The following is a 27,987-nucleotide window of genomic DNA, read 5'->3' as shown; positions in this document are numbered from 1 at the left end:
GATAACTGCCCCATCTCTGGGCCTTTGCTCCTACTGACTCTTCAGCTCTGTCACTCTTATGCAGCCTTTGGAGTTCAATTCAAGTATCATCTACTCTAAGAAGCTTCCTTTATTTGTCCAGAGTGTGCAGGCACATCTTCTCTGCTCTCCAATAGCTCCTTGGGCTTTTCTCCATGATGGTACTGACTGCAATGGCCCTATGAGACTCTGAGCTTCTTCAGGGTGAAAATAGTGTCCTGCCTACTTTGTAGCTCCAGCTGCTACAATATTTCTAAAGCCTCACTTCTTGACCACTAGAAAGATGGTTCTTAATCTTTTGGACTGAGACCATTTGTGTGGGGCAGAAGATTCTGCCACACCTGTTTGTACGTCCGAGCAGAAAAAGAACTGAGTGGTAGGAAAGAACTGGAGAGGAACAAAAGACACAAGTTGACATAAAATTATTGATAATGTTATTTATGAGTCCCTTATTTTATAATAAAAAACATGAATCAGTGCACACATTTTACTAAGATAATCACTATATTAATTAACTATAAACTATAATCTATGAGCTTATAACACTTACTTTATTATGCTTGACCTTATAACATGTTGGGAGTTACATAAGTTGCTTAACCTCATCAGTGAGTTGTCGCTACTGTAGCAGGGTTACAGATGTCCCAGAAACCATGCCTCCTGATAGTTGTGCCCTTTTTAGTCCCTTCCCCTTGAGTCTGCACTGTGCCTGTGACTTGCTTTAACCAACAGAATGAAGTAGAAGTGACACTGGGACAGTGTCAGGCCTAAGACTTGAGAGGGCCTGACAGCTTCCACGTTTATGTCCTTGGGAGCAGAACACTGAACTGTAGTGCCGAGCCTCAGCCATTTGCTGCAGAGATGACAGACAGGCCACATGAACAAAGAGAAGCTTAACTTTACATAGAGGAGAACAGGACAACCCAGCTGATGATGAGACCTGAAGCCCCCCGATGTGAGACCCCAGTCAAGCCATTCCAGCCAGCTCTCAGTCATTTAAGCCATCCCAGCTGTACTGCTGGGCATGGAAGACACGGAGCTCTTTTGGATGTTACAGCCTTAGTAGACATGACAGGGAGGAGAGACGACCTGTCCCTGCTGAGCCACACTTGAGTCCTGATGCAGAGTCATGCAGAATAATAAACTAATTGTGGAGCCACTAAGTTTTAGGGTAGTTAGGTATGTAGTCATAAATCACCAGAGGAATTACATAAGCACTTTTGAGGGCAGATTACCTATGTATCTGTTTAGCAAGAAGATATGCTTGACTCATGCTTAAACTTGTGTTAAGACCTAGTAGTTGGAAAATTAGAGGCCTAAATACCTTTGACACAATTATATATCATTTCATGCTGTTGGGTTAACCAAATATCCTCTACAAACTAATATGATAATAATGAAGTTCAATGAACTATAATTTCTCATTAAAAAGCAAGAAGAGCAGTATCTGAATACCACAACCAACCCAAAACAAGTCTGACATTGCAATGATAACAATGTGACTTTCTCCTGGTTGCAGGATTCTAACCATCTGGCCAAATGAGGAGGCAGTAGTTACTGAGATTTAGAGGCAGCCTGACTTCACAGATAACTGAATTAGAGCCCCCAGGACACTTAGTAATGAGCTAATCTGAGTTCATGAATAGCAAATATGAGTAATCCATAATACCTCATTTACCAGTATACAGTCCTTATATAAACATAAAAATAAAAGATTATGTGCTACCCATAGGAATTCAGAGACAACTTATATTTGAGAACTTTGCATCCCATTAGTATCTCAGATTGAACATAAGTCATTGCCCTCAGAGAGTTGTGAAATTATTAGGCTGAACAGAGCTGCCCATGTGTGTGTGTTGAGGAGGGACGGGAGAAGGGGTGGTGGTACCCAGGAGAGGCATGCAGGCTCCTGGGAGGAGCTGAGATATGCTACCTGAAGGGGCTGCCTTAGGTGTAGGCAGACAGTGTCAGACTGAGGAGTGTCTACAGCCCAGGGCCAACACAGCTTGAGTGTGGGTCATTCATTCATTTATTCACCTGTGCAATGAATCATTATATTGTAATAAGTCAGAACAGCAATTTCCATTTACGGATTATAGCACATCTGGTGCTTTGCACACTGCATTTACAATAGTCACCAAACCTGTGAGTAAGGTATTTTTTATGCCCACTTTATAGCTATAAAGTGAATAAGAGACAGAACTGATGTTTGAACCCAAGTTTGTTTAGTTCCAAATCCTACTGTCTTTCATTTCACCATACCACTCCCGGATAAATAAGCACTGAGTACATAAGGGCTAAGCCCTGTGCTGGGTGCTGATACCATCAAGAAGACAACTGTGGAAAGCCTCGTCCTACAACTTGAAGGTAAGTTGGAGGCCAGAGGAAAAACCATGGCATGCTCTTGGAAAGCCAATAGTATTTGAGGGAAAAATATACAGTTTATAAAACATAAACACAATGAAATAGACTGTAAAATATGCAGGAAGTATGAGATAAAACCCATGACTTCAAAAAAACGTGCTCTTGCCCTGGGGCCACCTCTCACTGTTCTCAAAACGTGGGAGAATGTTCACTTGGCTTTGTCACTAGGGGTGCTACAGTGGAGATGCTAAAGGAGTGGAGTTGTAAATTGCAACACTATGATCTGATTCTGGACTCCACAGCTAAGGAACTGGTGTCAGGAGAGGATTGTGAGAGGAGATTTCCTTCACAAGATTACTAGCAGGGGAAAGTGACTCATCTCCAGCATCAGGGAGTGAGCCTTCTGCCCAAAGCATCAAGCACAAGTCGGGCGTTGGAATGAGAGACACGAGAATTCAAACTTTGGTTCTACCACTTACAGTAACAAGGCATTAAACAAGTTGTTCTTTATCTCTAAATGGGGATAATGATAACAGTAATACATGGTTCACAGGGCTGTTAGTAGAATTACTTGCATAATGTTTATGAGAATCATAGCAAGTAAAATTTTTTATCAGTGGTTCTTAAAGTGTGGTCCTCACACCAGCAGTGTTGGCATCACTGGGATTATAATAAAAGTAAATTCTTGGAACCCATCCCAGACCTACAGAAATTCAGGGTGGTCCAGCAATCTGTTTTAAAGAGCTGTGGAGATTCTGATGCAGGCCAGTGTTTTGCAAGCATTGCTTTATATTGATGTAAAGGACAGGACTAAGAAGAGAATCTTGGAATGCCAGAAGGGATTCCTTCTCCTTAAGGAAGACAGATTCTGGATCTCCCAAATCATTTCCACTTTCCCAAGGCAATAAAACATTATTGAAAAGCTTGGGGCCTCTGAATCCCTGTCAGCCTGCCTAGCTCCTAAAATTCTCATGTTATGGCATGTTCCCTGCAGAATTTTCCTTTCTTTACAATCTTAATCTATGTTTTCACACTTCCTCCTGTGACATTTTGTGCTGAAAATATAATCTCATGTGGGCACAGAACAGATAATAGGAGTTTCCTATCAGAAAGTGAAGGGACAAAAACAAACAGAAAAATCTGAGATAGTGAAAAAAATGACAGCTCTATTCTTGCCACAGCTCATCTCTATGTCTGAAACACAACTTTCCAGGGAGAGACACTGCAAGGCATGGTGTGGGGCTCAGGAAGGTCTAGAAAAGATGGCACTGGAAATGTACCAGGTATTGTGGTGACAGTGGTGTGGAATGTGCTCTTGTGTGTATGTGTTTTACCAGTAACCATGACAGAACCACACCAAATAGACAATGTTCAAGTTTGGAACAGTGAGTGAAACCACATTCAGGTTGGTAAGTTCCTGTGGGCCAGGAGGAACTTGTGACAAACTGGCCCATGAGCACTCTCTTCTTCATTCTCCTGCCCTTCCCTCTCTGACATACTCTGATCTCCCATTCTCTAGTTCCCCTTTCTGTTCCCTTCCTCCACTTGCTGCTGCCCATACCAACACAAAAATAGCAACCACTTATTGAGAATCTGCTGCCTTGTTCTTCATTAATATAACACTTAGAATAATCTTTCAAGGTGGGTGTTATTATGCCAACATACCCAGGATCAGACCCTGTGCAGACAGCTGAGCCGTCATTCAAACCCATGTCTGCCTGAATGCAAAACCCATATTCCCTCCAGTGTCTCTGCTCGTTATCAGACCTGGGAAGAATTGTAAAATGCCTGAGGATTCATTTTATGGTTCATGCCAGGAGTCCAGGATTTAGTTTGTGGAAGGCTCTGGGCAGTCATGTGCCTCTTCTTCCACTAACTCCACAGAATCAATAATATCCTAATGGGCAACATGCAGTGATTCAGCACCATGGACAACAGCACCCAGAGGCACTTACACCTCATTCTGACCCTAGCTAGACAAATATGTCCCTGGATGGCCCCAGAAGTGTCTAGGGCACAGCCTGTAAAACACCTCACTAATTATAGCTAACCTTCACAACATGATATACTATCCTAAGCAATTTACGTGAATTATCTGGTTGACTACTCACAATAGCCTTATGAGGTAGATACAAATTTTATGCCCATTTTAAAGATGAGTAAACGGAGGCACAGAGTAACTTGTTGTAGGTTATGTCACTATTAACTGATGAATGCAGGATTCAAATCCAGATAATCTGCCTTTGGAGGTGTACTTCACCATAATGCCACGTGACACAAAGATAAAAGGGGCACTGTGATCACATGGCAGAACTTGGAATAAGACAGTCATCAAGAAAATTTATCATAATCAAGAAATCCATCATGATTTTTAAATAATATGATTTGAATAAGGCACAAAATCTGAACTATTCCATAGGGGCTCATCAATCCCTGTTTCAGAGACACCATAGTTTGATGAGGTTTTGGTAAACTAGTAAGAAAGACACATTCATTTCCTGAGTAAATAGGAGAAGGTAGAGTGGTGTTGACTGGAGCCCATGGGTCTAATCCTGGTAAATGTTAATATTTAGTATGTAGGTGACTTTGAAAAAGTCACTTTCACTCTTTCTCATTTGATCATTGCAGAATGTGGAATAAGTGATATTTAAGGTTCCTTCTACCAGTAATACAATTTCTTTCCAGAATTGTTAGACATCAACTCTTTGTTCTTGCCACATAGGGACTGGTGCCACAATTTTATGCTGGGAAATGTCATTTGTTTTTCTACTCATCTGAATCATACATCATTGGATAAGAACAATGGTGAGGTATTACTGCCACCTTGTCAAACTGTTAACAAGAGAGGTAATATCTTTTATTGATTAGATCATACATCTAATATTGATTAGAAAGCAAAAAAAAAAACCCAGAAACTTTCCAACACTGCTGGTATGGAAGTAAATTAGCCAAAATAGCACTATATATCAATAGCTTAATATCAATGTACATTCAATGTAATTTTAAAAGTTTATCTTACAAAAGTAACTATGGACAATAACAACAGCACTACCTCTGTGACTACTATTACTACTTCTACAAGATTTCAACTCTAAGGATATTTTTAACAGCATTATATATAATAACAAAAAGTCCAAACAATTTAAATATCTCACAATACAGTATTGTTAAATACATTTTGGAATGTGCATCTAATTAAATACTCTGAAGTCAATGAAAGTCAGTAAAAAAATTATTTGAATCCATGGGAAAACATCTTATACAGATTAAACACCAACAACCACAAGTTAGTTAAAATGTTGAACTATATGTATTTGCAGTAGTTGAACTGTGCTAACCAGATCCTTCTGGAAAGAATGATTTACTCCCCCATCTCCTTGGGAGTCCTGCTGGCAGAAAGCTCTCTGTTGTCAACTCTTTCCAGGAGTTGCCTTAGCTGCAAAGAGCTGCCTTGCCCAAGGTCATGTCCTCTCCCTGGGCAACCTACATCCAGTTGCTGAATGATACAGAAAGGAGGGGCGTGGAGGTCTGGGCCCCTCACCCCAACTGGGAACAACTCAGCAGGACCATCTGAGTCCAACTTCCTTTGCCAAACCCCATTCTGTCCCTTCACTTCCACAAGTGCTGATCCCAAGAGCACTTTAAAATTAATGACAGTCCTACACTGCAATTTCCATCTCAAAATCTGTTTCCCAGAAAATCTGATCTGTAACAATATGAAAATTAAAACCCCCACATATTCTTAAGTAACTTCTGTTTAATAAGAAAGTAAGAAACATGAAAGGATTGCATATCATTCTAGTAAATGTGCAGTTTGCTTATAGCAATGCCTAAAGGATACCTTTTAGCCTTAAATGAATTTCTTAGAAAACAAGAAAGGTTAAAAAAAATGAGCCAAGCCTCCAACTCCAGAAGCTAGCAAAAATAAAAAAAATCTGAATAAAGTTGAGGAGGCCAGTGCTAAATACAAAGCCAGAAAATAATGAGCTAGCACACAAAACAAAAGAACTGAACAGTTAGTAAATAAAACCAAAAGCTCTTCTTCTTGTTGTTGAAAAAATAATAAAACAGATAATTCTTTGCAGGTGGTGGGAGAGAAGAGGAGAAGGAACAGAAGAAGAGGAGGAGAATCACAAATATTAGAAATGAATGGGGGACATAAGTATAAATGCAAGATTTTATCAAATTATGAAAGAATAAAATATTTAAGTTTACAGCACTACATTTGAAGGTCTAGATGAAATGAAAAATTTAAAGCAAATATAAATTATCAAAAGTGATTCGACAAACCAGTTATTCACTTCTGGATATTTATCTAAAGAAAACAAAACCATTAATTTGAAAGGACAAATGCAACCCTATATTTATTGCAGCATTACTAGCAATAGCCAAGATATGGAAGCTATGAGGTGTCTATCAATAGATGAACGGATAAAGAAAATGTGAGCCCTGGCTGGCTAGTTCAGTTGGTTAGAGCGTCATTCTCATACATCAAGGTTGCTTGCTCTATCCCTGGTCAGGGCACATACAAGAAATAATCAGAGAATACATGAACAAGTGGAACAACAATTCTTTCTCTGTCTCCCTTCCTCCTTCTCTCTTTTTAAAATAAATAACTAAATAAAAATTTAAACCCAAATATTTTAAAGGAAAGACATGATATATATACAGAATAAAATATTACTTAGCTAGAAAAAGGAATGTAATCTTGCCATTTGCAATAACACGATTGAACTTAGAGGGTATTATCCTAAGTGAAATCAGACAGAGAAAGGCAAATACTATAATTTACCTTATAAGTGAAATCTAAAGCAAACAAGCAATCAAACAAAATAAAACAGAAAGACTCATAGAAACATAGAACAAACTAATAATTGCTGAAGGGAAGGGAATAGGGATGGGTGAAAAAGGTGAAGGGAAATAAGAGATACAAACTTTCAGTTATAAAATAAATTTCACACATGAGTAATATACAGCACAGGGAGTTTAGTCAATATTATTGTAATAACTTTGTGTGGTGACATATGATTACTACCTTATTGTGATCACACTGAAAGGTATATAAATGTTGAATCACTGTTATACACCTGAAAGTAACATAAAAATCTATGTCAATACACTTTAATTTTTAAAAAAGTGATTCAGGAAGTAGAAAAGCCTGACTAGTCCAATAATAACTGATGAAATAGAATCAATATTCAAAAGTCTCCTTGTCTGACCTTCCTCATTCAGACAGTATTATGGGAAAGTTATACGAATCATCAAGGAACAGATAATTCTTCTCTTACATAAGTTGTTCCAGAGCACAGAAAAAGATGTTAAGTTACAATTTATTTTATAAGGTCAGTATAACCTGGTTACAAAAGATGAATAGGGAGAGCAAAAATAAAAACAAATTACAGATCTACCACCTTAATAAATAAAGCAACCCACCCGATAAAATAGCTAAATCCAGTAAAGAATTAAAAGAACGATACACAGACTTTATTCCAGGAAAGCAAGGATGGATCAAGATTATAAAACCTATAAATATAATATGCTTTTTAACAAAATAAAAGAGAAATTCGTATGACCATCTCAATATAGTAAAAAAAACCTCTAAAATTTCACATCAAAATATTATGGAGAAGCAAATACACCTCTAAGCACATTAGGAGGCAAATGGAGCATCCTTTACTTCATACCAGCTATTGCCCAAACTCCACAGCAACTTCATACTTAAATGGTAAAACATTATGAGGAATGTAACGTCCAACATGATGACTAGAGCTGACACTGCGATCCTATGAGTTCTCATCATAAGGAAAAAAACTTTTTCTTTTTCTTGTACCTACATGAAATGACGGATGTCACCTAAACTTATTGCAGTAATCATTTCACAATATATATAAGTGAAACCATTATGCTGTAAACCTCAAATTTATACAGTGGTATGCATGTCATACCTAAATAAAACTGGAAAGAAATAAAGCATCAAGATACTCTGGGCAAGAATACACAAATGTATACTTATATAGAAAATAAATGGCAAGTGTTAGAAGCATCACCACTAAAATTAAGGACAAAGAATGCCCATTAAGATGTCTCCTATTCGACAATCTACTGGAGATCCTGGGCACCTGAGACCGAGAAGTAAGAGGTGTCCACGTTAGAATAGGGAAGATGGAAGTGTCGCGATTTTTAAATGATTTGACAGTATACCTAGAAAAACCAAGAGAATAAAATAGCAAAAACTACTATATTTTAGCAAAGTGATCGTATGTAAAATCGATATTAAAAATGAGATGCTCTCCTTTATACAAGCCATATTCAAATAGAAAATAAAGCATAACAGAAAAATATCTCTTTCAAAATTTTAATGAAAAGTGAAGTGTACCCTGGAATAAATCTAACAGGAAATGTGTAAGACCTTTGTGGAGAAATCTATAAAAATTTATTAAAAGACCTTAAGGAAAACCCAACTAAATGAATAAATATCTTAACCATGGAAAGGAAGGCTTAGTTTAATTCTGGTACTTACAAGCTCTGTGATCTCAGAATAATTGAAAAGTCTTAAGTAGGCTGAGCCCTACCTAGTGTCCTCATTTGTAAAATGAGAATCACAGAATCTCCCTTATGCAATTATTATAATTATTAGAACTTTTAGAAGGAATTGGTATTTTTAAAAACTTAGAATTATATGTAATATTTTAATGGTGCAAACAAAGAGAGATGAAAGGATGCACACTATATAGTGGTTACCTCCAAAGAACACAGAGAAATTAGAAATTGCGATTCCATTGTCTGTAGTGCTTTAATTATTTTTTAAAAGATAATTTATTATTTATAGACTCTTTAAAATATTTTTTAAATTCCATACTTTCACCATCTTAGTCTGCTTCTTTCTATTTTCACTGGCACAACCAAGTCAATCTGCTTCGAGTTCGTCTACATCGGTTAGAGACTGAGCCTTATAGCACATTGACTTGAAGGTAGCTAGCTAAGCAGTTATTACATGGAGCTCAATTTATGTGTGCTGCATATAAATGTGTCATCTGTGTGGGCTTACAGTATGAGCAACGCACATCATATATCTTTTTGTTCCTTAGGAGTATTATATGCGTATATGTGAATTTCAGCATTTGGAACTATGCATAAATATACATCATGGTTAAATAATTACCTGCTCCTGAAGTTCTACATCGGAATTATTATTTTGTACATCATAGTGGACTTTTTCTGTCTTCTATTAATCCTATCTTTTCCTGTACAGTTTGGTTAAAATAATAATGTTCAAAAGGTAATTTTGCTTGTACATTTACCCACCTCTTGGCATGTGTAAAATACTCTTTCTATATGAGAAAAGACTTTTGTTTCCTAAGTGTACCTGACATGTTTGTGCTGGAGGGAGCAAGTACTGAAATCAAGATGTCAAGACTCCTAAATTGGGTCTAATTTAAAAGAGTTATTCTCGTTATGAGATTATTTCTTATATTTTCAATTTCAATAAAAATTATAGCTAATGAATTCCTTAGTACTAATTAGGGGTGTGCCATTTCACTTCCCCCAAATCTTCCAAACTCATGAGCCCTATTCACTCAGGGGCATGTATGGGTGAAGAGAGGCTGAGATGTCAAGAGATCTACACACCAGGGCCTGTGAGGTGAAAAGAGCTTCTCTTCAACTGCTCCTTTGTACCACTGGTGTCTGATGAGGAGAACAAAGCACCAACACTGTCCTACACTTGGAAATCTAGATCTGTCAGAAATCGGGAAAGAGTATAACCCTGAAGTCCAGCACACCTGGGTTTGCATCTCATCCAGGATATTTCCAAGATTTGTGGTCTTAAGCACATTACTCATTTGTACTTAATCTGTCTGAGTCCAAGTTTCCTGAGCTGGAAAATCAGAATAGTGATATCACCTTACAGAGAAGGATGAGACATAATGAATACGGATTTCCTAGCAGTGCCTGGCTCATCGGGTTTTATGGATGTTAATTGCCTTTCTTTCTTCTTTATCAAACACAGGTAAATGTACCATTAGTGTCTCATATAATAGAGAAAGGAGTTTAAGATTAGAGAAAGCATGAATTTAGGGATGAAAATTCTTACACCTCAGTTTAAGGAAGAAGATGGAAGGGAAAATAATGCTTTTCAGAACCATTTGTAAAAGATGAAATGATGTAAATTTTCACTTTCACCCCTAGGAAGCAATTAATGAACAAAGCAGAAAACTGCCAGGGGAGCTTCCCCCAAATCTTCCAAACTCATGAGCCCTATTCACTCAGGGGCATGTATGGGTGAAGAGAGGCTGAGATGTCAAGAGATCTACACACCAGGGCCTGTGAGGTGAAAAGAGCTTCTCTTCAACTGCTCCTTTGTACCAACTTCTGCTTGCAGGTGTTAGGAGTGGCTGCACGCATGAGCTAGATCAGGATACTGGAGAGGTTGCAAATGAGCACAGAGTTAGTCATGTGGCTGAATGTGTTTAATAAATTACAGTCCAACTGGAGAGACTGACCTGCTTGAGTGAAGCACTTTGAACTAGACAAAAACAGAAAACAGAAACCAGCCCTCACTAAAGAAGAAAAAAATTGTTTGATTTGATTGACATTGTTTTGGTCAGAGCATGAAATCACATGCTGAGTTTTATTAGGTGAGCAAGATTCTGTTGTTGATGGAATCATATGCATTTACACAGTCCCCCAACTGTTCACTAGGTGTGACTTTTAACTATATAAATAGATCTACTCTCAAACTTAATCTTCCTCCCACCTCCATCCACCTTCAAAGTGAAATAACATAGATTTTCCTCATTTTTTCAATGGAAATGTCATTCTCCAGATTCAGTATGCTTGATAATTGATATTATTTACCTCCAACCGCATTCCACCTCTAAAATTGGCATATCAGATCAGAAGTCAACCAACCAAATCTTGTTTTCTATTATCTGTCAGCTCTGTCCTTGTGACAGACCTCCAGTTTTAGGGTAACAACCTCCTCCCCTGCCTCAGCAAATGTCTCGAGTCTTTATAACTTCCTCACCCCATTTCCATCTGCTCTGCAATGAGCGATTTACAAAAGCTACTAGTTTCAATTATTCTCTTTCTCAAGGACCAACAATTGCTTCTTATTGACTATCAATTTGTGTCTAATTTTTTCCAGGCATTCAAGGTCCTTATCATCTAGACTGATATAATCTCCCACAAGTTTTGGACAAGACAGTGAAAAACCCAGGACTAGGGATAATAGTTGCCATGCATTCTTTCTGCTGACAGTTGGGATGCTGGGCTAAAAAGAAAGCAAATTGTCAATACTAGACCCAGCTTCCCGGGTCATGATTCATCATATGCTGAAAGAAAAAGCTCATGTCTAGTAATGAAAGGCTTGTATCTTGTAAGTATGGGTGGGTCAAAGAAGTGGAATCATTTCATGAATTTATAAGAAAGTGCAGATGTTTCTGGTAAAAAAAAAAAGACAAACACAAGAGGAGAAGTGCCTGATGACACATACAAGCACACACATGTCTACAGAATTATAAAGAGTACAAGAAACTATATGTATGGGCATATATGTCTACATGGCAACATGGCTTTGGACCCAAAATTGGTTTATGATAAAATTTATGATCCTAAAGCACCTATAGCACCTAGAATATCTTATGCATGAGCACAAAAGGGTAAGGAACATATGCAATTTTGCCGTGAGCATTTTCTATAGGCCACTTGGCCACAAGGAGAAAAGAGTGCATTCTTAGCCACTACTATTGTGGCACAAAGGAAGCTGAAGCAGTGAAAGAGAACTTGTACTGGCTGAACATTTACAGAAAGCCTCATTTGGCTAAAAATAGAGCATCATACAAATGTTGTCATTTCCCTTCTTGACATGGAATCATGAAGTTTAACTGGATGAACTCCTCTGCGTTTCATTCTGACCAACAGAAAGACCCTGTTTGCTGAAGTAAGCAAAAGAGATGTTTTAGGAGAAAAAAGCCATTCCAACTTTAAGTCATGATTGCCAAGAAAGAGAAGCCTGGCTATAATAAATAGCTAGAAAGTCTAGATTAAGGCTAAGACAAGAGGGAAAAGAAATGGTCCTTTCAAACACACACACACACACACACACACACACACACACACACACACACAGCCTGCAGGACTAATCCATAGTTTTATATTTGAAAAGGACATTTAGAAATACGGAGAGGAAATACACACAACCCAGGAATATATAGGAAGATGGCACAAATGTACATGAATTATATCATGGAAGAATAGCTCGAAATGGTCTGAAAATAGTAAGAGGCATAAACAAACAAAAACTATTGGCCCCCCCAAAAAAAGATTAGGGGAAGTTTGGGAAGTGGATTGGTTAATTTCAGAGCAAGAAGAGCAAAGAACAGTTTGTACTACTATTTGGGAACAAGGATGACCAGGAGAACTTCTAGTGCAGGTTGCTGAACACTTTTATTAATCTCTGAAGACTTTTGGAGAACAACAGCAAAATCCAAAGGGCTAGCAGCAAGCAAATATAATCTTATTTTCCATTATCAAAAAATGGAAGACTAATCTTAGTCAAAAATAATGTCATATTATAAAATGGCTCTAAAATAAAAATCACATATAATCTTACCACCAACCATAACTACAATTAACATTTTGCTGTAAATTCTTTCTAGAGTTTTGCCATGTATAGATGCATGCACTTAAAATTCTTAAAACTTCTTATTTAAAACATTTTTTTCTCTTAACAGTACATGGTGAGCATTATTTGGTATTATTAAACATTCTTCTATGAAATATTATTTTCCATGCTGCATAATATTTTATTGTGTAAATGGACCATAATTTATTACTTGTCCCCCATTTCGTTATTTTTTATTAGCCATTTCTAATGGCTAAGGCTATGATCTTTACTATTTCTGTTTTGAAGAACTTGCTGAGGTTTTATTTGTAACCTAGTACAGAATTAATTTTTGTAAATGTTCTGTATGCCCTGGAATAGAAATTTCATCCTTTGTGTTTTAGGTATTATGCAACACACACACACACACACACACACACACACACACACACATTGCATAATGCCTAGAATACAATTATGCAGCATGTATGCAAGTATATCTATTAAAATGCTTATGAAATATTGGGATATTTTCATCACATTTAAGTAAAACTGTGATACATTCCAAAAACTAAGAATTGTCCTGACAGTAAGCGAAAAATAAAACTGAAGCAGAGTTACTCTGAGATAATTTATTTTAGAAACTTGATGTGGTCTGTGCACATCCACCTGCCACTATCAATTCAGCCTTCAGGGAGAACAAGATCCAAGACCCGTCACTTGACAAGCAATAAGTATACAGAATACCTCCTTCTTTAAGAATGAGTAAAGGGCAAAACAGTAGCTAAGGAAAATGCAAGATAAGGGAGTAAAGAGTAGCATACAGAATGAAAATAAATGAGCTCCTCCAGTTGGACCTCAAAGGACATTTTAGGAGACTGGAATTCTCTGAAGAGGGCAAGAAGCCATAGCCTCTACAAATCAGAAGAGAGCCAGAATAGGCTGAGATGAAAATGAAAGATGGTATCCAAAGATATGAATGAGATGTGGAAGGGTAGCCAGAAAACTAGAACACAGGAACAGAATTAAAATCTATTAGGTAGAACTAATGAGCAGAGTTTATTTTATCGAAAATAAAATAATGTATCTGGAGGAAGCAATGTCATAAAGGACAGGTAATTAGTACTAAAGCCAATTTTAAAAGCTGTCTAGATAAGTATTGTAAATCCAGTTTCAAAACAGTATGCAAAAGTAAAATTCAGAGAAGATATGCATTGTTACAAAAAGTTATGAAACAACAAGTCTGAACTTGAAAACCCAGATTACATTTTGAAAAGCCTGAATAAACTGGTGTCTGGAGTCTGTAGGAAAGGATGGGACATGGCAATTGTTCTGAGTTGCTTGGTTTAACTATGAGTCATTTAATTTTTGACATTTAAATTTAGAAAATAATAGTTACATAATTCCTGTTTTCATTAATATATCTCCTACCAGGGGTGCCCAACCTTTTGGCATCTGTGGGCCACACTGGAATAGGAAGAGTTGTCTTGGGCCACACATTAAATACACAGACACTAACAAAAGCCAATGAACAACAACAAAAAGGTTTTAAGTAAATTTATGATTTTGTGTTGGGCTGCATTCATAGCCATCCTGTTGCATGCAGCCCGTGGGCTGTGGGTTGCATCCCCTGAAGTCTAAGAAAACATATTTTGTATGGCAAAAGAAAATAAAGGAGATAGCAAAGAAACATTTTAAAAAATTAGCAGCATAAAAATAATGAAATAAAAAACTTCAGTTATAAAAATGAAGAGAAATGAACTAAATAACCTATTTTAAGTAAGGTCTTCATACTAGGTCAAACTAAAATCCAACCATATTTTTTTTTACCATAGTCATTGCTAAAATGAAATTATGTGCAAAGATTAAAAGAAAAAGTGATGAGAAAAGGTATGGCAGCCAGATGCAACAAACTCTAAAACAGAAGTCATGACATTAATATGAGACAAAATTCAATTAAAGAAAAATTTCATCAAATAGGACAATGAGGGTTGTTTGCTATAACTGAAGAACCCAGTTCACAATGAAGACACACTGTGATAGAAATATATGCTTTAATAAATGTTGATAGATGAAAAGATCACGTTGCATACAACACCCAATAATGGTGAAAGATTTCAAATGCCACTCTCAGCCTTTTATTTATCAAGTGATCAAATAAGAAATAATATAAATACAAAAATTGTGTAATATAATGAGTATAAACACACACACACACAAACACAAGGTCTGTCCAGAAAAAGTCCAGCCATTGTTAATATAATTAGAGTGGTTTGTGCGACATCAATTAACCTGGCAGCCAAGGAGAGTAGACTGGAATGCACATGTGTGAACAACGATGACCTCACTGTACTAGTCAGTGGGGGTGGTAGATGTCATTGAGTGAACATGTCTACTGTGTGGCCAACACATTCAAAATAATTGAGCCAGTAGGGCAATGAATTTACTTCACATGTTGTGTTAAGCTTGAACATTCCTCCACAGAAAATATTTGGATGATTCAGAAGCCTGCAGCTAAGGGTAACTGGTGATTGGCAGCTTCATCACAACAAAGCGCCTTCTCATGCATCATGTCTCATGCAGAGGTTTTTGGCAAAACATCAAATCACACAGCTGACTCAGTCCCCATACAGCCCAGATTTGGTGCCCTGCAGATTCTAGCTTTTCCAAAAACTAAAATCACATTTGAAAGAGAAGAGATTTCAGACTGCTGCTGAGAATCAGGAAAACACAACAGGGCCGCTGATGGCCAGTATGAGGTCCCAAGGTGCCTACTTTGAAGGGGACTGAGGCATCATTGTCCTATGTACAGTGTTTCTTGTATCTTGTATCTGCTTCAATAAATATCTCTATTACAGAGATATAATATGAAGATATTTGTATATCTATATAATATATAATGTTTATATAATATCTTCATATTACATGGGTGCATACTTTCTGGACAAACCTTTATATCTATACTCTTTCTTCCCTATTTTTTTCTGTCCCATTTTATTTGAAATGACATATATTTAAAGTTAGCTTTTAACCTCACATGTCTCTTTGTCTTTTAATAGAAACAAGTAAACCAGTCACCCTTAATGTGATAATATGTCTGACCTTACTTCTAGCATCTTATTTTACACTTTCTTTTTTTATGTTATCTTGCTATTTATTAGTTTTTAATATTGGCTAAATAGTCCAAATATTCCTCTTAATTTTGAAGTAAAACATACAATTTCTAGTTTTATGTGCATTTGTTCTCTTTCTCATTTAAAATATATTTAAACTTATATTTATCTATATTAACAATGAAACAATACTCAATGTTTCCTACAGTACAAGGTGAGAAATTTAGCACTCGAGTTCTTTCTGGAGTAATCTAAGTTTTTAGCCCCAAAATACTTGAACTTTCTCATGTATCTTTTTCATTAAGAATTTTTGTGACAGTTGCATTGTTTTGTAACCATATTAATAACATTTAAACATTAGGTGTATATTTGAATGGTTTCAATGTTCACCTCATGTCTTTTATATCAATCATATCTTCTCCATTCCCAAATTTTAATGTTCATTAATTTCCCTTTGACCAGAACGTATTGAATAATTCGACACGATATTTTTCATCTTAAAGGAGGCAAAGTTTCCTAATCTCAGACTTCTCCCTTTTGACAGTTTCTGCCATGTCTCCTTAATCTCTGTAAGTATAACTTGAAGATTTTTTAAAAGTTTTTCTCTTTTATTACAGTGTCTATTTTACAGGTAGACATTACTTTTACATTTGTAGATGTCTCTCTTCTTTAGAACTACTAAAGACTATTCACTGAACTTCCACCGTGTGTTCACTGACAGTCAGTCCTGTGCTGAGTGTGGACAAGGCAGGTTTGAGGAGGCACTAATGTGACTGAGAAGTGTTTCCTATCACCTATATGCATGTGTGTGTATATATATACACATATACATAAACACACATATATGTACATACACATTTACTTTTTTAAAATGATGATAAAATATGCATAACATACAATTTGCCATTTTAACCATTTTTAAGTGTACTTCAGTTGCATCAAGTACATTCATGTTGTTGCGCAACCACCACCACCCCATCCACCTGCAGAGCTTTTTTTATCTTGCAAAACGAAAACTCTGTATGACTAATGATAACACCCCATTCCCCCCTCCCACCAGCCCTTGGCAACTACCATTCTGTTTGCTGTCTATAAATTTGACTATTCTAGTAACTAACTATAGAAATGATCCCTGAAAGTATGGTCTTAAATTTGACTATTCTAAATACCTCACATAAGTGGAATCGTATAGTATTTGTCTTTTTGTGATTGGTTTGTTCCACTTAGCATAACATCTTCCAGATCGATCCAGAAAGAGCATTTTTTTCATGTGATCATTGGCCACTTGTGTGTCTTTAGAGAAGTATCTTTCAAATCTCTTGTCCATTTTTGAATCAGGTTGCTGTTGTGTTTTAGGAGTTCTCTATACATTCTGAATATTAATCCTCTTTCAGATGTGTGATTTACAAATATTTCCTCCCATTCTTTGCAGCCCCTGCCACCTTAATTTAGAGATGCTAGTGAAGTTTTTCTAAGAGTCCCTTCCTTGTCATCTCCAGGCCAACTTTTCCTTCCACTCTGGTGACTTATAGGTTGGTTGGGCTTTCTTTCAATTCACTCTTGTGTACTATCTTCATCATGGAATGTTGTCAAATTTTCTAACATGTGGGTTATATGGTACACCTTCGGGTTGTCAGTACTGTGATAAATATCTTAAAATATTTTGGTTATTTCAAAAAATTAGGGGAGTGGGTGGGTATAAGTTAAATGTGTATTCTTCATTTCCCATTTTTAAGGCCATATTTCTCAAAAGTGGTAGACCTGAACCAAAGTCCTCCTGGGTGCTGGTTAAAATGTTGATTCCAGGGCCCTACACTACACCTTTGAATCATAATCTCTGAGGGAAAGTCTCTGAGCAATTCTAATATAAGTGAAAATGCAGGAACTGCTGGGTTGAGTGCTGTTTTGTGAGCACTTAGAAGAGACAGCAATGAACCCTTGGAACCCCCAAGGTTCACACCGAAGTCATAGCAGGTGATTCTTAACATCTTTTTACAGGCATTAAGTTATGTAACTCAGAAATGTGGTAGACAATGGTTATATCCAGGATATCTGACAAGATTTCCCATGATTCTTTTCCCCAAGGTTCTCCCGGAAGGCATGAGGGAGAAATATCTGTACAATGCAAAGGCGGTGATAACTTCAGGCAGGACCAGGACTGAAGTGCAGTGCGCAACGTAGATTCTCATGCTTTGGAGTGGTTTTTAGAGAAATTGTAATGCACTCATAGGAGATTTTCCAGAGGAGCTATGGAATTAAAAACCCTGTAATTTGAGAAAGTAGTGAGGAAATTTCTTGTTCAGTAATGTTTCTTAACTCTGCTGAACACTGTGTCACTTGGGGACCCTTAAAAAAACTACTCAATCCCAGGCCCCAACCCCAAACCAATTAAATCAGCATCTTCCCACGTGAGAACCACAACTGCTATTTTTGCAAAGCTCCCTGGGTTATTTTAATGTTTAGCTGGAGTTGACGACCACTGTTCTAGAAAAAAAAAAAGGATCATGTTTTCAAATTTGTGAAGCTCACATGCAGAAGAGGAATACAAGCATTTCTGTAACAAATGCCATGCCTGACTGTTCTCCTGGCAGAAGTGGACATTGGTCCAGCTGAGTCAGCAAATGGCTACTGCCACAGCTCACCAGCCAAACCCAGGGTCTCAGCACTATGAGTAGTTTCCTCCCCTTATTAAAGAAGCATGGGACTCCTTTGACATGGACCTTTCGGATACTGGCAATACATGGATTGAGATAAATAAAAATTGACTCTCCCATGATCTCATCTGGTCTAGTGGTTTCACCTACTACTTATGCTGATCGCTCCATAATCTGGGTCTATAGCCACATGGCTTATCTATCAACCACCTCCCCATCTGGATCTCTCACTGACGACTCACATGTAACATGCCTTGAAATGAATCGTTATCTAGCCCTGTTCTTGCTTCTGTTTCTTGTGGTTGATGGGGCAACTGCTGTCCTAGGCACACAAGACAGAGCCTGGGAATTACCCTTCGTTCCTCTGCCTCCCTCACTATCCTTGCACCTACTTCATTACCAGTTCTTTCCTGATTCTATGCCTCCCTCCATCTGAACTACCTTAGCCCTCATGTTACTTAAATTTCCAAAACAGCCTCTCAGTTTGCTCCCTGCTTCATGTCTTCTCTCCTCCCAACACTGCAGTAGAGGGAGTTGCTCTAAGTTAAAATCTGACCATGTCAGTTCCCACTTAATTACCCCCTGCCACTCTCTGTGAGAAAAGAACCACACTCTTTACCTTGACAGACAAGACCCTCCTGCTTACATTTCCAGACTCATCTCCCAACATTTCTCAAAATAACACTAAACTATAGACAAGGACTGCCTCTGAGCCTTTGTGTGCACTGTTCCTTCTACCTGGAATGCATTACCCACACTCACTTTTTCATTTAACTTCTAACCATCCTTTAAATTTCAGCTTAAGCTCATCTACTCCAGGGAGTATTATCTGACCTCTTTGGTCCAATACCTTCCTCCTCCAACTCTCATCTAGAGAAAATGCTACATGATGTCTGATTCTGACTCTGTTCCATACAGTTCCACCCAGCTTCTGGAAACCCAGTTAGTCCAAATCCCAGAAACAAGTCCTCTGCCTAGTGCAGAGCAGGTGCTCAATACCCAGGGTGGGGCAAAAGTAGGTTTACAGTTGTTCATATGGAAATCAATACAATAACAAATAATACTACACAAATTCTGTGATTTGCTTACTCCAAACTGTAAACCTACTTTCGTCCCACCCTGTATATTTGTTGACTTAGTGTTGATGAAATGATGAGTGAATCTTCTCAGGGGCACGTTTGCCATTGTTTGTGTGATTTAAGCACTAGAAACAGCGGGGGCTTCCTCAACTCTAGCAAAATATGGCTCCTGGCTTCTTAATTGTTGGGAAAGATCACTTTGTTGTCAGCCACAACGTGGCTGGACATCTGCGGCATGAGAAAAGGAAGGAGATCGACTTCCACCAACGGGTGTTCTTGGCTAGGTTCTGGGGATCATGGACATGCGGTTGATGAAACCTTGGCATGGGGACTGTGGGGGACTGGATGAGAGCACCCATTTTGTGTGCCTCTCAGAGATACTGGGAAGAACACTCTGGCCTTTTGGGAGATCGAGAGAGTTTTTCTAGTTCTTTTTCTCAGACAAGCAGAGGCCCAAGGCAGCCGGTGAGGTGCCACAGCCTGCTGTCCCGGAGCAGAGAGGTGGATAAATGCAGCCAGGGATGAAAATACTTGGGCCAAACATTTCAAGCATTTTAACATTTTAGGTTCAAAATGGCCTTGTTGACCTCTGGCTTCTTGGAACTTTCACACCAGATCAGCCATCAGGAAAATGAGAGCTTAGTTCCTATGTAGAAGATACTGTTTATGCCTTAAGTGAGGAGAAAACTTATCCAGGCAGACCACACAGAAAGGAGTGATGGGCCCAAATGATTAGCTGGACAGGCAAGGCTGGGGTCTGCCAGCTGCTATGTGGCCACCGAGTTTTACCTTTTATCCCTTATCTTGCCATAATTGACTTTTCTAGATCACAGCCGTTGCTTTGGTAAAATCACACTAGTGAAACCAGGCTGATGACATCCCTGCTGCTTGCCTCACACCTATGACTGGAGTCCGGAGGGGCGGTAGATACGAATACATTGTTTTCTGACAATGGTACACGTGTAAAAGACAGTTATTATCATTGTGATTTTAATTATTTCAACAGTCTTTCCTACTTGAACTGTTTCTTTCTGGGCTCCTGCCCTAAAATGGAAAGGGCTCCATTTCCCACTTGGAAAATAAATGCTCTCTTCCTTTCTCTGTTTAAATCATGATCAGGGAAGAATCTTTAATTGATCCTGAGGTATCAGTGACTTCAGAGGTTTATTCCAAGAGAAATAAAAATAGCCACTTCGCAGAAAACGATAAAATAAATCCTCTGGCTTTTTCAAAAACAGATGAAAAGGAGTTACGTCCTGGGGAAAAGTGGGAGACTTGGGTTTCTGTCGGAGCTGTGTGACCCCAGGCAGGGCACTTCCCCTTTGGATGGAGGATTCCTCATTTTAAAGAGGAATCAGAGACCTGGGATCAGATGCTCTCCTGACTTCTCCCCACCATTTTTAATGATGCTAGAGACTCTAAGGTTCACTGCAAATTAATACAAGTCTTTTGGAATAATTGGATAATATCCCAAGGTGCTAAGACAACATGCAACTGAGATGACTAGACTGCTCTCTGTAATCTGTTCAGAATCATAGAGTAAGGAAGACGGAGATTCAGAATCACTACCACCATCACCAGCCACCATCATCACCACCAATAACAGCTACCACTATCGCCACCAACCAGCATCCTCACCAGATCTATGACCACCACCAGCACACAATCACCATCACCACTACCACCACTACCACCCTCACTACTACCACCACCACACTGTGCTATCACCATAACCACAATAACCTCCAACCACCACCATCACCACTAATACCCATGACCTCATTACCACCATCACCACCACCACCATCACCATCACTACCACCATCGTCATTACCATCATCACTACCACCCCTACCACCATCACATTCATGGCAATATACAGTTCTATTTTTTTAAATGAGAAACATAACTTACAAAAATTTTTTAACTTGTAGGGTTGATATTAATCTCAGTAAAATTCTGGGATAAGATATGTAGTAAGATGTTAGGACTACAGTCATCAAAAAAGTTTTTGTCGGACTAACAAAATTGCTTCTTTGACAATGTTATTGGGTAGGCAGATCAGGGAAATACCAGTGATAAAGAGTATATGAACTATATTAAGACCTTTGATAAGATTTTTCTGATAATTTTTTTGAAAAAAAAAGAATAAATATGGGCCAAGTGATAGTGGAATAAATTTTCTAAAAAGAGTGTTGTTTAGTTATTGAATTAATAACTGTTTCAGGAGCATATAGTGGAATGCCTCAGAATCATGTAGTTCATCATTTTTATCGATGACTTAGTTGAAGAGGTCATGCTCATCAGATTTGAGGATGACAGGGAATCAACCAGATGGGACAATAACTAACAGAATCAAAGCCAGAAATATCTGGGCAAGCTGGCAAGACAGACTTAAATGAAGAAGATAAAATTAAAAATAAATGCAAGGGTTCTGTATTTGGGTCCAAGGCAGCATCTGTACAAGCATGGAGTGGGGGAGGGGGCAGATGATACACAGTTCAAGATCAAGTTTAAAAGAGAAATGAGTTTTGGGGTTTTTTTTTTAGTTAATACTAAACTTAACATGTATACTGGTATAGATTCCTAATTCAACCTGACAGGATTTCAACAGAATTATAAAATATAGAAAAAGGAAAGTAATATTCTTATTCTACTTTGTGCTGATTAGGCCTCCCTTGAGATTTTGTATTTTATTTGTTAAGAATGAAGACATTAGAGAAAACTGGTACCAGAGTGATAATGATAGTAATGATGCTGGAACCAATGGCCTACGAGGCAGGATGGAGCAGTGGAAAGGGCACTGACCAGCAAGTGGGGAGCCAGGCATTTGGCTGTAAGATCCTGACCAAGCAAGTACTTCTGGAGCTGACGACAGGCCTCCCTGGGTGGAAACATGGATGGTGGGAGTTGGCTGGCCTGTTCTGCTGAGGCGGTTTTGGCTCTCTGGTTAGGCCACACTACAAGTGGGTTCCTTTCTCCATACCTCACCCATTAAAGGATAGGGCCTCTTAAGCCTCCAAACAAGATTTTACACTCTTGAAATGCCATTAACATTTGCAAATTACACCAATTCTTTCCCTTGGGAAATCATAGAGGCCTGAGTTAAAACTCGGCCTGTCCTACTAGCTCTGTGACCACTTGAATTTTCGGAGACTCACTTTCCTTGTTTGTGAAATAGAGTCGATACCAGGTTCTGTATGATGTGAATATTGAGTGAGACAATGTATATACAAAATATAGCACAATGTGGGGCACAACGTAGATGCCCAACAAACGGTGTTGCTTATATTACTTCTACATTTACTACCACCATCCCTCTTTTATTTCTCCCCCTCCCCCTCTGCTGGCCAGGCACTGTGCTGGTCTTAGGGGGTACAGTAGAAAGAAAATTCATGCTTCCTGCCTGCACCAAGCTTACAGTCTGACCAGCACTGTCTAGCTGAACTTTCTGCAATAATTGAAATATTATACATGTGTATTCTCCAATATGGTAGCCAACAGCCACATGTGGCATTTAAGCACTATAAATGTGACTGATGTGGCTGAGGAACTGAATTTTAAACTTCATTGAATTTTAATGAATTAAATGAAAATGGAAATAGTCCCGTGTGGAAATAGAGAGCACAGCTCTAGACACCTTTCAGGTACATTTCTGAGACTGGCCAATAAAGATGCATCAAAAGAGAAATGCACGTAAAGCACCAACGTAGTGCCTGGAAGATTCTCTTATGTGTTCAGTCATCACATTTAATTCTACTGTGCGTAAGTCCCATCTCAGGTGCTGTGGGTACACTGCTGGCTGTACCTTCCAGGAACTCACTGCTGAGTGGGAGATATGCAGATGAATCCTTTTACCGTAAGGAAGTAAGTGTATGCACAGGTGCTACAGGTGTAGCAGAGAGAGGTCTGCAACCAGATGGGCAATTGGAAAGACACTTTTAAGACCTGAGCAATCTTGAATAAGTAGATCTCATAGTGGGGGCTCAATGGGTACTGATTCCATTTACAACAACAGATTATATTCCAGAGCCACTAAGCCCACAGCTGGTAGCACAGGTGGCTATGAGGAAAACCGGGGAAAACTCATAGCTGGGGCCAATTTGCTTTCTTAGAAAACATCCCCCATCTTTTGATATATCTGGTTCCATTCTCTTCTCTGGCCACAGTTTCATTGCCTGAGGACATTTTTTGATGATGTGCATAACCTTATTTTTTACTGTTTTGTTAGTAGTCACTAACCATGAGTGATTTGGGGAGGGGGAAGGCAGTGAACTCTGTTACACATGAAGTGACAACAACTCCCACTGTGGTTTGGCTGTGGAATTCGGATACCTACTATAAACAAATAGCTCTGTGAACACGGCCAATCTGTGAAGAAACTGCTACAGATCAGTTGGGCTGGCTGAATATGGCTGTGATAGTGATGCCTGTTCATAGGAGCGAGGGCTGTTCTAATTGCTTGGGTGGAGAAGAGGGATCTTTGGCCCATTTACATATTTTACACAATAGTTCAAAGTTAATAATGTGACATCAAGAGAGAGAATTCTGCAGCTGACATATATTCACATAAAGATAGGCACAGCTTTATATTGTATGGTTTTGATGATCATATTTGTGCATATAAAGCAAGATTATCTGTGTGGTTCCTTCTCCCATGAGACCAGAGAGATGCTCATGGAGCCTGGCTTGGTTGTGTGAGGCCCTGATCTATGTGAGACCATAGGGGGTACCTGCTTTGACTGCGGCAGTGTCGCCTTTGCTGGATGGAGGTGTACACTGACGTAGTGTTTTTGAGAAGCAGCTTGTCATATATACCAAGGGCCTTAAAACATTTATGTCCTTTGGCTCAGTCATTCTACTTCTGGGAATCTATCCAAAGGAAGTATTTGCAAATGTATACAACAAAGACTTTGCCCAGGATACTGTACAGTTATCTGTAGTTGCTTAAGACAGGAAACAACTTAAATGACTTACAGTGTGATAATGTGCAGTTATGAAGATGATGTTCACGAAGGAGTTTTCGTACAAGAAGGCAGAGAAACAGCTACAGAAGTTAAGCAGCCACCCAGAAGTCAGACAGGCTGGGTTTGAATCTTGGCTTTGCCACTTATTACTAGCTGTGTGACTTGGGCAAGTCACCTGAACCGTGTGGGGTTGATAATACATAATACTTGCCTTAGGAGGACTTCTGAGTGGCACGTAAATATAAAAATACTTAATACCTGCAAAGTACATGTGTTAGGTACCCAATAAATGTTGGATGTCTGTGGACTGTAAGATTTCATGGCATAGAAATAGATGACAAGGAAGTGTGCTGATATATCGACAGTATGGAATCTGCCTGGTTGAATTGTGGGTGTTTTGTTTAATTCTTTGCACACTTTCCAACTTCCCAAATTTCCTACATTCAATATGAATTACTTTTATACTAAAAGAGTATATCATAATGATGTAACACAATAAGATTTTTAAAAAAGAGTTTGACGACAATAAAACAGTACTTCTCTCTCCTTCCCTCCCAGGGGAAGAGCTGGAGGCAGCCTTCTGCCCCGGGGCGAGCAGGAGGGAGTAGAGCTGCTTATCGGCTTCCTCCCCTGACAGAGCTACGCACATGCGTACAGCCCAGACCCCGGGAGTAGGGGGCTGGCTGAACCCAGGGCCACTTGTCGAAGGTGCTCTGCAAGTTGGGGTGGGGGACAGGGAACAGATGTCCTTAGCACATTCTGCTATCTCTGGGAGTCTAGATTCCAAGATGCTCTGACGTTTATCATTTCCTCCCCACGTCTGAGTTAATCTGAACCAAACACTAACATAAAATTGTGAGGTGGGCAAGACTCATCTACTTGTTCCCTACCTCCAGACCTCTCCCATAAAAACACCTGTAATAACACCTACGTCTACAGCACTGTACATTAACTTTAAGTGAGACTGGCAAAGAAGAGACTTAGATTTGGGGTACAACAGGGAATAACAGGAAAGTTAGTCTAATTGAAGCTGCTTTATTTAATGAGTGTAATTAATATTGGAAGTCTTTGGCAATACAGCCATTTCTAACAGCACAAATGGCAAGGTCCCTCCCCACCTTAGGGCATATCTCTGGAATGAGAGGGTCACCAAGCATAAAGGTGTGTGTGTGTGTGTGTGTGTGTGTGTGTGTCCGTGACCAAACAGTGAGGACATTCACTTTCTGAGATCTAAAGTCTTTCATTGACAAAGAGGGTAGCCTGTGCTCCAGCAATCTCTGTCTGCTGTGTTTTAGACATTGAATTTCAGGCACCGAAATAACGAAGTCGTTCAGGGGACTGGAACCAGAGAGCAGTCCTTGGCCCTGTGTCTTGACGAATGCCCTTCTTCAGTGACACCCCCTGGTCCACACCTCCAGACAAAGGGTGCGTTCCCCTAAGCACTCAAAATGAAAGAATGACAAACAGCCCTCCCGGGCCCTCTTCCGGACAGCGAGGTCATCGTATGCTAATGAAGTCAGAAAAGACAAACACGCGGAGCCTGCCTGCGAGCTCGCCCGCGGGTTCGGGGTTCGTAGTTCTCCCGCGCACCACTGCGGCGCAGCCACAAAACCTCGCGCGCTGCTGCAGACCCTCCTGCCTCCGGGGGTGGGAAGTGGGGGGAAGGGTCTTGCCTGCCACTTTGGATCGCGCACATCTGGGTGATGCCTCCTGGTTCTGGGCCCCTGCTTTCCACTGCAATGATGGCGGGGATGGGGGCGGCGCATCAGAATCACCTGTAGGGCTTTTCGAACTCCACAGCTCCCTTCCCAAATTCTAGTCCACTCGTCCGGAGCAAGGAAATACCAGAATATGCAGGGTGAGGTGGACTGGTAGAGTTTTTAAGCCCACGGGTGATGCTATATGTGTGCCCCTCAAGACACACACACACACACACACACACACACACGCACACGCACACGCACGCATCTTGTGACTCGGAGACTAAACAGGTCAGCTTTACATTCTCTCCCTGTCCCTTCTCTTTCTCTAGCTTGCATTTGTCAACGTATCCGTGTTCTCTTCAGCTTCCCTCGAAGCTCCCCTAGCCCAGGAGCTTTTCCGAGTGCCCGAAGTCCTGAAACCCTGCGAGATGGTCAAATGTTAGGAAAAGTGTCCCCCGCTCCTTGCCGCCCTCGTGCACCCTGGAGAGCGAACTGGATACCTAGCAGCCAAGATGAGAAACCTGTCCGCTTGCTTCAGCAAACTGCCTGGAGCAAGGCCGCTTCCCGCCTGCACACCTTCGAGGTTTGGAAGATTCTCCCACCCTGAGCCACTCCTGTGCCTTCACCCTAACAGCGGGAGATGTCCTCCTGAAGGGACTTTGGAGCAGGTGGCACCGTCAGGGTGGGCGCTGTGGCCTCGGCTGCAGCTTCTTCCCCTGGCCACCGGACCAGCTCCCTCTTTGCCCTCCTTTTCCAAGTTGCTGCAGCCCACGTACCCAACCCCAAACCCCTCTCTGCTACGCGGGCCACTGTCTTACCTCTCACCAGGCAACACTTGGTTGCGCGGTTCCTCGGAGCGCTCCTTCCTCGGAGCTTATTCCCTTACTTGGGAGGAAAGAAGAACTAAGAGACAGAAAGGGGACCGGAGCCGGCGTCTGAGCGTCTTCCAGCCCGCGCAGCCCTCTCAGGGAGGGGACGGCAGCCAGAGTGGGCACCGCAGCAGAGCTCGCGTGGCGCTGCTGAGGAAAGGCAGCACTAGGGTCTTCTGCCAGCTCGGTTATCCGCGGCTCCGAAGCAGTCCTCCTCCGCTGCCGGCTACTACGGCACTGCGGCGCCCTGCCCCTAGCGGTTTGGTAAGTCCCGCTGCCACTCTCAGCGCTGAGCCCTGCCCCCGGGCGCAGAGCCCGCCCCCACCACACACCCGCGCGCGCGCACACACACATGCCACACACAAACGCGTGCGCGCACACACGCATGAATGCGGATCTGCCCTGTGGGAACCCGTGCACCTTTGGTGCAACTTGGGTTTGGGCATGGTTTGGGCACTTTTCACTGGTAGGGCTTCGGTTTGGGAGGAGGAGTTAGCTTAGGAGTTCCGAGAGGTTGCAGCAGTGGGGCTCCGAAGGGCGCCAGAGGCCTTCTGACTTGGGGACGGAGGACAACCGTTTGACAAATAAAATGACCCATTGGGCATTTCTACAAACCA

The 27,987-nt window shown here is 40.0% G+C and overlaps 1 protein-coding gene and 1 pseudogene across 6 annotated transcripts in view; both read right to left on the bottom strand.

Moving 5' to 3' along the window:
- The window catches only part of DGKG (diacylglycerol kinase gamma), a 184,309-nt gene extending 156,717 nt beyond the window's left edge, over window positions 1–27,592 (bottom strand). For all 6 annotated transcript variants that reach the window (XR_005080209.2, XR_008390203.1, XM_037129676.2 and 3 more), the window contains exon 1: window positions 27,320–27,592. The gene's annotated coding sequence lies outside the window, so the exon portion shown is untranslated. The remainder of the gene's footprint in view (window positions 1–27,319) is intronic.
- LOC119037477 (uncharacterized) lies at window positions 17,171–17,246 on the bottom strand (annotated as a pseudogene).
- Window positions 27,593–27,987: the final 395 nt, after the last annotated feature.

The sequence above is a fragment of the Artibeus jamaicensis genome, unplaced genomic scaffold (assembly GCF_021234435.1).
Source record: "Artibeus jamaicensis isolate MK-2021 breed Jamaican fruit bat unplaced genomic scaffold, CSHL_Jam_final scaffold_474, whole genome shotgun sequence".
NCBI classification, from domain to species: Eukaryota; Metazoa; Chordata; class Mammalia; order Chiroptera; family Phyllostomidae; genus Artibeus; species Artibeus jamaicensis.
Note: the sequence above shows the minus strand (reverse complement) of the source record. Positions and strands in the feature narration are given on the sequence as shown.